The sequence below is a fragment of the Copadichromis virginalis genome, unplaced genomic scaffold (assembly GCF_057382275.1).
Source record: "Copadichromis virginalis isolate Kocher_CV1m ecotype Utaka unplaced genomic scaffold, C_Virginalis_male_GT1.1 unmapped_scaffold_1, whole genome shotgun sequence".
NCBI lineage: Eukaryota > Metazoa > Chordata > Actinopteri > Cichliformes > Cichlidae > Copadichromis > Copadichromis virginalis.
This window is the reverse complement of record NW_028188589.1, coordinates 801,901-813,409: the sequence shown is the minus strand read 5'-3', so window position 1 is coordinate 813,409 and position 11,509 is coordinate 801,901. Positions and strand designations below refer to the sequence as shown.

Sequence of the window (11,509 nt, the reverse complement as noted above, 5' to 3'; positions counted from 1 at the left end):
GATCCGTGTTAAGGACAGAATGAATGGGGCCATGTATCGTGAGATTTTGAGCCAAAACCTCCTTCCATCAGTGAGAACTTTGAAGATGAAACGAGGCTGGGTCTTCCAACATGACAATGATCCAAAACACACCGCCCGGGCAACAAAGGAGTGGCTCCGTAAGAAGCATTTGAAAGTCCTGGAGTGGCCTAGCCAGTCTCCAGACCTCAACCCCATAGAAAATCTGTGGCGGGAGTTGAAAGTCCGTGTTGCTCGGCGACAGCCCCAAAACATCACTGCTCTCGAGAAGATCTGCATGGAGGAATGGGCCAAAATACCAGCTACTGTGTGTGCAAACCTGGTAAAGACCTATAGTAAACGTTTGACCTCTGTTATTGCCAACAAAGGCTATGTTACAAAGTATTGAGTTGTATTTTTGTTATTGCCCAAATACTTATTTTCCACCCTGATTTACGAATAAATTCTTTACAAATCCTACCATGTGGATTCATGGATTTTTTTTTCACATTCTGTCTCTCACAGTTGAAGTGTACCTCTGGTGCAAATTACTGACCTCTGTCATCATTTTAGGTGGGGGAACTTGCACAATCGGTGGCTGACTAAATACTTTTTTGCCCCACTGTATATCTACTATATATGTGTATATATATATATATATATATATATAGTTGGTTTTGTCCATAAAACTACTCATCTACTGACCTTGGTTTTAAGTTGGACAGTGATTTTAAATTGGACAACCAAATCAGAGCAGTGGTGAAGTCCGGTTTTTATCATTTAAGGCGACTGGCAAGAGTAAAATCTTTTCTTTCGAGGCAGCACCTTGAAACAGTGATCCATGCTTTTATTTCTTCCCGCCTGGACGACTGTAACTCACTTTATGTGGGGGTCAGTCAGTCGTTGCTCTCACGTCTGCAGCTGGTTCAAAATGCGGCTGCACGACTCCTAACAGGAACTCAAAAAAGAGAGCATATAACCCCCGTGCTGGCCTCTCTGCACTGGCTGCCTGTGTCTTTTAGAGTTCATTTTAAAATTCTTATGTTTGTTTTTAAATGCCTACACAGTCTTGCCCCGCCTTACCTCTCTGAGCTTCTTCATCCCCACACACCCTGTCGGTCTCTCAGGTCAGCTGACCAGCTGCTCCTGGAGGTACCGAGATCCAGGAGGAAGCTCAGAGGGGGCGGGGCCTTCTCTATTGTGGCTCCAAGTTATGGAATCATTTGCCCATGCACGTTAGAGAGGCCCCTTCACTGTCCACTTTTAAATCACGTCTTAAAACCCACTTTTATTCCTTGGCTTTTAACCTCAGTGAGACTTAGTTTCTTTTTTAATTGAAGTAGTTATTTAATTAATGATTTCACTCTTCTTTTATTTGTGTTTTATTTATATCTCATGTAATTTTATTTTACAGTTCCAGTGTACAGCACTTTGTGTCAGCTGTGGTTGTTTTAAAGTGCTTTATAAATAAAGTTGATGATGATCTCAGATGACCACAAAGTAAAAGATCTCTCAGCAAAATGATGCAACAGTTTAGGCACTGTTGCCCCGATCAGATCAGTGAGCTTTTTATTCTAAACATGAGCTGCTGTTACAGCAACAGACATTAATCCTACTGGTGTCTCACACAACAACTCAGTGTCCACTATGTGAAGCAGCCAAACACAGGCCTGCTCCTCTCACTAACAGAGACAAACTGCTGGCATGTTGGTTTCCATCTATACTGTCCAGTCTCTGCTGGTGGACACACAGCAGCATTGTTTCATCTCGTTTGAGTCATTGTTGACCTTAGCATGTTTTTAGTCTTCTGAGAGCACTGAAGCTTCTTTCAGCCTCAGTACCTGCGTTTTATCCTCAGATTAAATTATTATTCTGTGCTTGATGGGCCTCACCTTTGGCCCTGGCTCCTCCCCTCTGACTGCACTAGGACATACTGTCACCTGATAAAATAACACATGGATTCGTGTCATATAAAAAGTGAGACGTGTCAATTCAGATTCTTTGTCAAACATACACTAATGAATCAGTTTACATCAGCAGCCTGACAACTGTCATGATAAATACTAGTTAATCTACAGTCACCTGTGAGCTCTCCTCTCCACCTCTGAGCTACATGGCAGAGCTGCCTCTGTCACCTGATCAATAACAGTGAGACACTCCACATACATGCAGTCACACATGTGCTTCAAATACAGTCATGAACCATCAGGTCATCCTCCAGTTTCACCTGTGACCTTGTGTCACCATTGCTCTCTGAGCTCTGTGTTGGTTCTTCTGTCACCTGACAAACAGGACAAACATGACAATAAGAATAAAATGTGCAGCTGCTTCAGTGTTTCTGTCACTTTGTGCAGATCCTGACTCGTCAGTAATGTTTGTAGGCTGAGTGCATTTTAAAACTGTGCAAACTGCACTACAAGGTGGAATATTTGCAAAATCGTGACTACCTCATGATATATTGTCTCAAAAATGAACCCTATGAATACGTCAGTGCCATTAGGATGAAATTATTGTGTCACCAACATTTTAACATTAGACATATAATTCTAACAGCCTCTGTAAACTAATATCCGGGCTGCTCGAGGCTGCCGTTTTCTCTGACAGTTTCAATCAAAATTAGAAACGCTGCTCTGAGACTGAGAGAACTAACAGTGCTGATGGTCCGCTTGAAGCTGAAGCTCCGGTGCGTGTGTCAAAAAAATCAACACACTGCTTCAGAAGCTCTGTGTCGAAGCTTGATTCGTTTGGCCAGAGTGATCAGTGACGTCCGGAGCTTCATTTAGAACCTAACTGCTTCGGTGTCTGATTCAATGGTTTATAAAGAAGTGAATCATTCGCGGGATTTGTGGAGTGTTTGGTGGTGACAGATAGTGAACCACTGATCATTCCACTGAGAGATTTGGAGCCAGTGAGGAATAGAGGAGGTTCTGTTGTGTGGGAGAATTTTGAGTTGATTTTGGTCGATCCGGTGGGTTTTCCAGCTTTGTGTTCTGGCCGTTTGCTTTTGTTTTGTGCGTGTTTATTATATCTGAAAACGGGAAAAAGATAAAATGTCAAAAATCTGCTTCCATAATATAAATATCATTAAATAACTTTAGAAAAACTTCCACTTGACTCTTTACATGTAATGTTGTAAAAATATATATTTTATTGTTTAATTCATCTGAAAATGTTAGTCTGCCAAATGTGCAGCAATTGAATTTATTTATTCTCTTTGGCTGATAGTTTGTGGGGCCCAGGTAGACTGTACAACTGCATCTCTACCAGTTTCTCTGCACTCCAGCCTCCTCTGTGCCATGTGAAGGGATTTTCCTTAAGGCAGGAGAAATGATCTCCACGAAAAGGAACAGGTTCGGCCATCGCACACTAGAACAAATTCTCTGCTTAAATAAAAATGAAAAAGGGTTACCGTCAATGCATCATGTTTTTCATTTGCAAGTTCATAAGCATTTTCCATTTCACAATCAATTCTACCCCCAGGTCAAAAATATGTCTGGGAAAATTTCCCTAATATAATATTATTTATTATATTTATACCAACACGGTGGCACGGTGGTTAGCACTGTTGCCGCACAGCAAGAAGGTCCTGAGTTCAATTCCACCATCAGGCCGGGGTCTTTCTGTGTGGAGTTTGCATGTTCTCCCCGTGTTTGCGTGGGTTCACTCCGGGTACTCCGGCTTCCTCCCACCGTCCAAAGACATGCAGCTTGTGGGGATAGGTTAATTGGATAATCCAAATTGCCACTAGGTGTGAGTGTGAATGGTTGTCTGTCCCTGTGTGTTAGCCCTGCGACAGACTGGTGACCTGTCCAGGATGGACCCCGCCTCTCGCCCTATGACAGCTGGGATAGGCTCCAGCGCCCCCCGCGACCCTGAAAAGGATAAGCGGAAGCGAATGGATGGATGGATAATATTATTTATAAATATACCCCTCCGGCGATTAAATGCATACCTGCATGGAGGCAGGACCTCACAGCAGAAGCATACTCCATAATGTGTTGTACATTATTACATGTATATATATGTAACGTGGTATTTTTCAATTATTGTATTTACCAACATCAAGAAGTCACAAGCAAAGAAAGACCACACCATGGTGCATGTTTAAACAAGGAGAGTTTACCGGTCAAAACTATTTATTAAACAAATAAAACACATTTTTTAACCACCAAAAAATACACGTTCAAAGCAACACAGCGGCGGCCCAATATCAGACAGAACTCCACTCTGTAGAGTGAGCAGTCATTATGAAGCAGTTGGTTTTCTTTTGTGGATTCAAGCTGCTCTTCATATTTTTGGCCACCAGATGTCACCAGAGAGGACTGTGTTGAAAAGCTTCGAGTAATGAACCGTTTTTCAATACAAGCTTCAGAAAGCTTCATTTAGCCATCACTACCTGTAACGTTATTGTGACACATTTTATGAGTGAACTTGGCTCTAAGTGGCTCACAGGTTTCTTTGAAAAACACTTTCTTACATCCAGCTTCTTCCTCTTTGCTGCCGTCCTCCTCTCCTCCTCGCAGCGCAGGCTTGCCGCTGCTGAAACTAAACAGAGCTCCCTGACAGGCTCAGCCAATCACATTGGCCATACTTGTCACATGACCAGGACTCCAGTAGAAGTAATTTAACTCTTTGTGCACCGCTTGGTGAGACGTATGGAGTGCCAGGACTGTTGTAAGCTTCTCAATCAAGGTTTCAAATGCAACTTGACATTTGGTATCCCACCTCTCCCCGAAGGGTTGGTTTGGCCTGTAGGTGGGTATCTTGTGAGCTTTCAGGGTCTTTGATCTTTGAACTGGAGAATATCCACGAGTCAGGTCATTGAGAGGTTTGGCAATGACGGAATAGTCTTTTATAAACCGGCGGTAATAACCAGCGAAACCCAGAAAAGATCTTAATTGTTTCAGAGTCTGGGGAACCGGCCATGTCTTGATGGTCTCTATCTTCTCAGGATCTGTTTGAACTCCTTCCTCAGAGACAATATGACCCAAGTACTTTACAGACTTTTGGAAGAATCGACATTTCTCCGGTGCCAGTTTCAGCCCATATTCCTTCAACCGGTTCAGGACTCTCAGCAGCCTTCGTTCGTGTTCCTCAAGAGTGTCCGAATAGATGATTAAGTCATCCAGGAAAACGAGCACTTCCTTTAGGTGAAGGTCCCCCATGCATCGCTCCATCAAGCGCTGAAAGGTGCTTGGGGCGTTGGTAACACCTTGAGGCATTTGGTTAAACTCCCAGAACCCAAGAGGAGTCACAAAAGCAGTCTTTGCCTTGTCTTCCTCCTCCATCTGGATCTGGTAGTAACCGGACTTCAGGTCGAGCACTGAAAACCACTTAGAACCAGTGAGTGCTGAAAAGGATTCCTCCAAATTAGGTAAGGGGTATGCATCCTTGATGGTTTGAAGGTTTAGTTTCCGGTAGTCTATGCACAGCCGGACCTCACCGTTCTTCTTCCTGACCACCACGATAGGCGAAGCAAAAGGAGACGATGATTCCCTTATAATGCCGGCTTCCAGGAGCTCACGCAGGTGACGGCGGACAGCTTCGAAATCTTGTGGATGGATTGGCCGGGCACGTTGCTTGAATGGTGTATTGTCATGGAGTGGAATATGATGTTTGACAGCTGATGTACATCCAAAATCCAAGTCATGATGCGAAAAGACCTCCGAGATGTCATTCAGCTTGCCTATGACTCGCGTCCTCCATTCAGGTGACAGTGGAGAATCACCAAAATCAAAGTTCAGGCTGGTGGTAGTGTTCCTGACTGGAAGATGGGTCACGCGATGTTCAGACAAGATGCAGTGGTAGGTTTCCAAATCCGCAATGACACTGTGAGGTGGAATGAAGGTATCTTGCTCCGACTCATTTGTAATAACCACAGGAACCTTGTATGGAGAAAGAGCTGGGAAGTTGATGAGACAACTGCTGACACACAACCCCCCAGGTAAGGTGGAAGCAGGATGCTGTAGGAGAACACTCTGGCTAAACAACGGGGTGGAAACTTTGGCAGAGCCCTGGATGACAATAGTGCGGCCGGCCGGAACACGCACTGGAGCTTTGCTTAGTAGCCTCACATTCCCAATGCTGCCATTCTCCTTCTGCTTGTGTGACAGCTGTAGTGTTTTCAACACCGCTCTGTACCCATGAGTGCTAGGCTGATAGCTCGGATGCTGGTTAAGATGCTGTTCATACAGGGGTTCCAGGGTGTTCATCCCAATTAGCACAGTAGCGGGGACGTCAGGGTGTACGTCCGGAACAACTAGAGCCAATGTTGTTACTTCATATTCTTCACCAACAAAATCTCTGGGGAACTTGACGGAAACCTCAATGTATCCAAGATATGGAATGGTTTGACCCGCAGCACCTTCCACCTGGAGAAGATCATGGAGTGGTTGAATTTGTTGGTCATGAAGATGATTGTTGTAAAAGGATACAGGTATTGTAGTAACCTGTGATCCTGTATCAAGCAGGCATTTCTGTGGATGGCCTGCTAGGGTCACCTCTGTTGTGCATCTTGACCCAACTAACCCATGAGGTAACATTGTAGTTGCCTTCGGACAAGTGTGTCGGTCTACACAGTGAACAATTTCCTCCTTGTTCCTTTCCTCCTTTGCGGGACAATGTGGGTCCTGCACAGTTCCTGTACGTCCCATTACAGAAACTGTATCTAGTTTAAATGTCCAGTTGATGAATTCCGCTTCTGCCATTTTGGTTTCTTTTCACTGAACTGTTTGCGTTTTGCATTGACCAATGCGGGATTGGGTCTGTTCTCACACTGTGGTCTAATGTGTCCATCTTCCCCACACCTGAAACAGAAACCAGGCTTGGGGTTAGATGATATATTCCCCTGTGTATCCGTTCTTTGCTTCGGGTGCTGCTTTGGAACAAGAGTACAGGACTGGTGAGACTGGGAGGCAGTTAAGGCGGCAAGTTGCTTTTGTATCTCCGCCATCTGCTGGGTGAGAGTGGACAACGCAGCACAGACCCCCTTTTCTTCTTCTACTGCGAACTGAGCTTGAGCTGCAACTCTGTGTCTTGGTGTTCCCAAATGTTGCTTCATCCTCAGAGTTTTGCTAGCTTCTCTGTCTTCTTCAGTTCTTAATAGGAGTAATAGTTCTGCAAAAGAAGGTGGGTTGGATTTTCTCTGCTTCAGCTGAAGCTCAGAGATAAGATTGCTATCCCAACATCCCCTACAGAATTGGCTGAGCAGGTGCCTGTTCACTTCACCCTGCTTGACCCCTCCCCGCTTAACAGCTAAACTCAGGGCCACCTGAAGTCGCTGTAAGTAGCCGGATGGCTTCTCACCCGAGTTCTGCAGCGTGTCCATGAACTTCGCATAAAGTTCTTCCCCGTCCTGTACAATTCCATAAGCAGAATCAAGATGTTGAATATAAGTCTCTGCTGGTAGGTCGGGGTTAAGGTGCTTGATTATGTCCGCTGCAGGTGGTAAAAGACTATCAAGGATGTGTCTGGATCTTCGCAGTTCTGAAATGGCTGGATCCTTTAAGATGAGATCCACTCCAGAGCGCCATGTATCATAGTCCACCTCATGCTGTGGGTGTGGTAGTCTCCCAGAAAACATGCGCAGCTTATGGGATGAGCGTATGTTTACATCTTCGCTCTTTACTATATGCTCCACAACATACCTCTGTACTTCAGGTGGATTCAACTCAGCCGCAGACATACTGATAGAATGTCCTTCTGTTGTTGTAGGATGTAGGGCAGCTGAAGAAGTGACAGGGCTAGCCATGTTGTGGGTTTGTCGATCCGGAGTGGCAGCCATTTTGTGTTCAGATGCGGCAGTGCATTCCTGCTTGAGCCCTTCTGGTTTTCCTGGGCGCAGTTCTGAAACAGCTCCATTTATTTGGGTCATTAGTTCTTGGAGAACTTCAGCAAAATCCTGACCAGACAGTTTTGCTACTTGTTTTAAGTCAGCTAAATAAGTCTTAGTCTTTGTGCACCCGACAGTAGCCGCATAGATTTTAGACAAGCTTTTTATATGATATTCATTATTTAAGGGCTTAAATGTATACGGCAGAATCGGACCCAATAAATCAAAAGCAGACCCCGTTTTAAACTCAACAACGAGCATATTATTAAACTCAGAGCCGGGTGAGTTTATTGGCACGGAGCGTTCAATAGCACCATACTGGAGAAGAAAATCTTCAACCTCCTCAACCACATATGCGGGGACGCCACTGACCAACACCGCGTTTGGTATTTTAACACCTAATGACTCCAACAAGTCCATGTTCATAGTAATATGGTGAGATAGTGAGACTGAATGTACACAACAATATTATACTTGACACAACCTCCTGGCTGGCTCGCCACTAATTTGTCTTATGTAGCAAGTACATAAGCTAAAATAATTTAAGTTGGTTATGAATAGTTGGGCTAATTCAGAAGATATCAGATTCGGCTCTAGGAGGTGAGTGAAGTACAATAAACGTACAACCACAAATATTGTGATTACAAATGTTATTTATAGTGAAAACAAAGTGCAACTACCAAACACCAATATTTACAAAATCTGCAGACAAGGAAAAAATAAAACAATTCAAGCTTGTAAAATATCCGCTGCACGGCAGTGCAGGAACCTCGTCCAACCTCTGGCAACAATGTCCATAAAGTTTATTTCATGAGTGATATAAGTCCAACGCGTATGACAGTCTAGACAGGTTGAAATTTGAAGTAGGATGATCAGCACTAAGATTCCAAAACTGAAATCTCAGAAGTGAGATTTAGGGGACTAAACCAAGAGGGGAGAGTGTAGGCCGCAGCAGCCTCCTACCAGACCGCAGGAAGTTGTAGCTGGGGTTCTGGCTCGTTGGGCCTAGCTCGCCATCCAAAGTAGTGGTGTCGCTGTGGTCTCTCCAGGGCACCACTAGCCTGCACTATAATCACAAAACCACTATTAGCAAAATTCATCTAAACTTCCCAAGCTAGCTTTAGTTCCAGTGTACACATAAAATCCATGAGAAAATACAACAAATACATATCCAACCATTGTAATGAATTAAAACAAATGACAATCTCAAATAACAAAACTACAGCCACATAAAGTGAGAGCAGTAGTAATACAGTAAGCCTCAGCCATCCCATCAGCTAATAGCACTGGCATACTGTTACAGGTTACAAATACAAACAAACATTCAGACTCACTCACCATTCACTACGTGCGATGTCACATACGAGCCCCACGCATCTACCCACGGCGGTATCAAAATACTGTTGAACGCAATCCACAATTAATTCAAAACAAGTCAAGATAGTAAACAGCGAAAAGCGCTCGCCCTACGTACCTGTTGCTTCCATCCGCTAACGCCTCTCCCCCGCGTCTTTTCGAGACGACAACCCGGAAGGCATATATCGGTGCCTCGCGAATGTGATTGGTCACAACAGGCATGTGCAGACACGCGCCATGACGCGTCGCGATGCCTTCACGGGCACGCTCCCAATTGGAATTTAAAATTTCGGCTTAGTTATAGATGCAGCTCTTTTTATGTGGGTTACACCAGCATCGCTTGAAGGAGAAACACCTTCACCCACCGGGAACGAGGAGCCCGCGACCACCCGACAGGTACGACACGCCTCCGAGACCCTCTGCGCGCCCGGTAACGTTGTAACGTTTTACCGAAGTTCATTCGCAAACACACCAGTTTAAGATGGACCCGAGAATCAGCACACGGGAGCACTGGTGTCTGACTCAGCAGAAACGGCTCGACGTGCGTGTAATGCTTCGTATTTGATAACGATGGAATAATTCTTTAAAATAAGCACACAGATAAACACTGGTGGGTGGAAAAGCTCGTGTTTTGGTGAAATGAGTCCCGCCTAGTCCGGTCTACACCTCATTCAGCAAACATCTGAGTCACCCTGAGACGCCAGTGCGCGTCCTTGTGATGCAAAAAGCCGTAAGTGACACGCTGTTTACACGCAGGAGCAGTTTAACACATGCAGGTTGTGCCAGTAGGCGTTTCCTTCAATGTGACACCAAACGTGTAAATCAGTGCTGGGAGCGGATGTTGGACCTGATCAGTCTTAATCTGACAAACTGTAGTTCCTGCTCTGTTTCTAATTCAGCCCCATGACAGACAACCAGCATGTTCTCCTGTCACGTGTTATTGACACGCACATATTTAGTCCGTGTGTGGGATGTTAAAGGTGAGTTTGTTCAGGGCACGATCAGACTGAGGCCATTTCAACAGGTGCAAGGAAGTGTTAGTGTGGTTACTACGGCAGCACTGATGCCCTGATGAGTGCACATGGCTGGAATGAAAAGTCAATGCTATGTATAGCATGAACTACTTGTTGTCTAAGGCGGTGCAGAGAGTGAGCAGGAAATATCTGAGGTTGGATATTTCAGTACATACAGAGCTGTGCAGAGACATTAGGATCTTAAACTATTGTCTGTATCTGGCAAAGCGAGAATCTGAGCCTTGTGTACAAACTGTCTGGTGTTTGTTCTGGCAGGAATATGAAACTACTGTGCACAGCATGCTTATTAAGATGGCCCAGGACCAGGTCATCTTGCAGGATGGTAGTGTTACATCGAGAAGGTTCCTCTTTAATTGTTGGATTTCTGTGTGAGTTTTCTCCCTGTGCCTCTGTGGCCTCTCCCCACAGTATCTGTGTTTGTGTTTAAAGTGTTTAAAGTACAGCACTAGATGATCGTATGGGTGAATGTGACTTGTTGTAAAGCACTTTGAGTTGTTGTCTATATAAAGTCTAAATGGAAATCCACTTATGTGCAGAGGACCAGAAGATCCAGCGCATCGAAATAAAGAGTTCTTTGCTTAAACAATGAATTGTGCGATAAAATATTAATTTACAAATTCATTTTTAAGTTATTTTATTTATTCAATACAAAAGTAATTTATTATCTAGTAATTTAATTTAAAATAAAATTCTGTTGGTTTTTGTTTTTTGCCCTTCTCCCCCGTCCCTCTTCTCAGCTGTTTCTCTTTCTGTCAGGGTTCCTGGGTCGTTGACCCAGTGATTTCAGTTTGTTCATGTTCAGTTTGGTTCGCCACATTAATGTTCTCACTTCCTGTTTTTTCCCGTGTCAGCTTGTCTCCCGTGTCATTAGTCATTATGTTCAGCCCTGTACTCACCTGTTTCCAATCATTGTCATCATCCACCTGTGTATTTAAGTTCCTCGGTTTCACCAGTTCTCTGTCGTGTCATTGATGTTAATGATGTATGTCTGATGTCGTCTGTATGTCCAGTCAGTCAGTCAGTCCTTAGTTCATTCATTCAGTCAGCCAGCCATTTCCTCCCTCTGTACTGTTTGCTCACTCCTTCGGCAATAAACATCCACCTACCTGCCTGTGAGTCCAGCGTTTGGGTCCTCCTCCTCTCATCCACGACACTACCCTTGACAGAATGACACGACCCCGCGTTGTGGACCCAGCGGACCCTGAACTTTTCGAGCGGCAGGAGGCAGCGCTCCTTCGCTGGACGGAGGGGCTTCGGGGAAAACAGCGGCTCTTCGCGGAGAGAGAGCACG

The 11,509-nt window shown here is 44.6% G+C and overlaps 1 long non-coding RNA gene across 1 annotated transcript; it reads right to left on the bottom strand.

Moving 5' to 3' along the window:
- Nucleotides 1-8,463: 8,463 nt before the first annotated feature.
- Nucleotides 8,464-9,499, bottom strand: LOC146679456 (uncharacterized). Its single transcript, XR_014918524.1, has 3 exons — nt 9,303-9,499; nt 9,167-9,228; nt 8,464-8,894 (listed from the first exon to the last, which is right to left on the bottom strand). It is a non-coding gene; the product is annotated as an uncharacterized LOC146679456 (long non-coding RNA).
- Between the last annotated feature and the right edge of the window lie 2,010 nt (nt 9,500-11,509).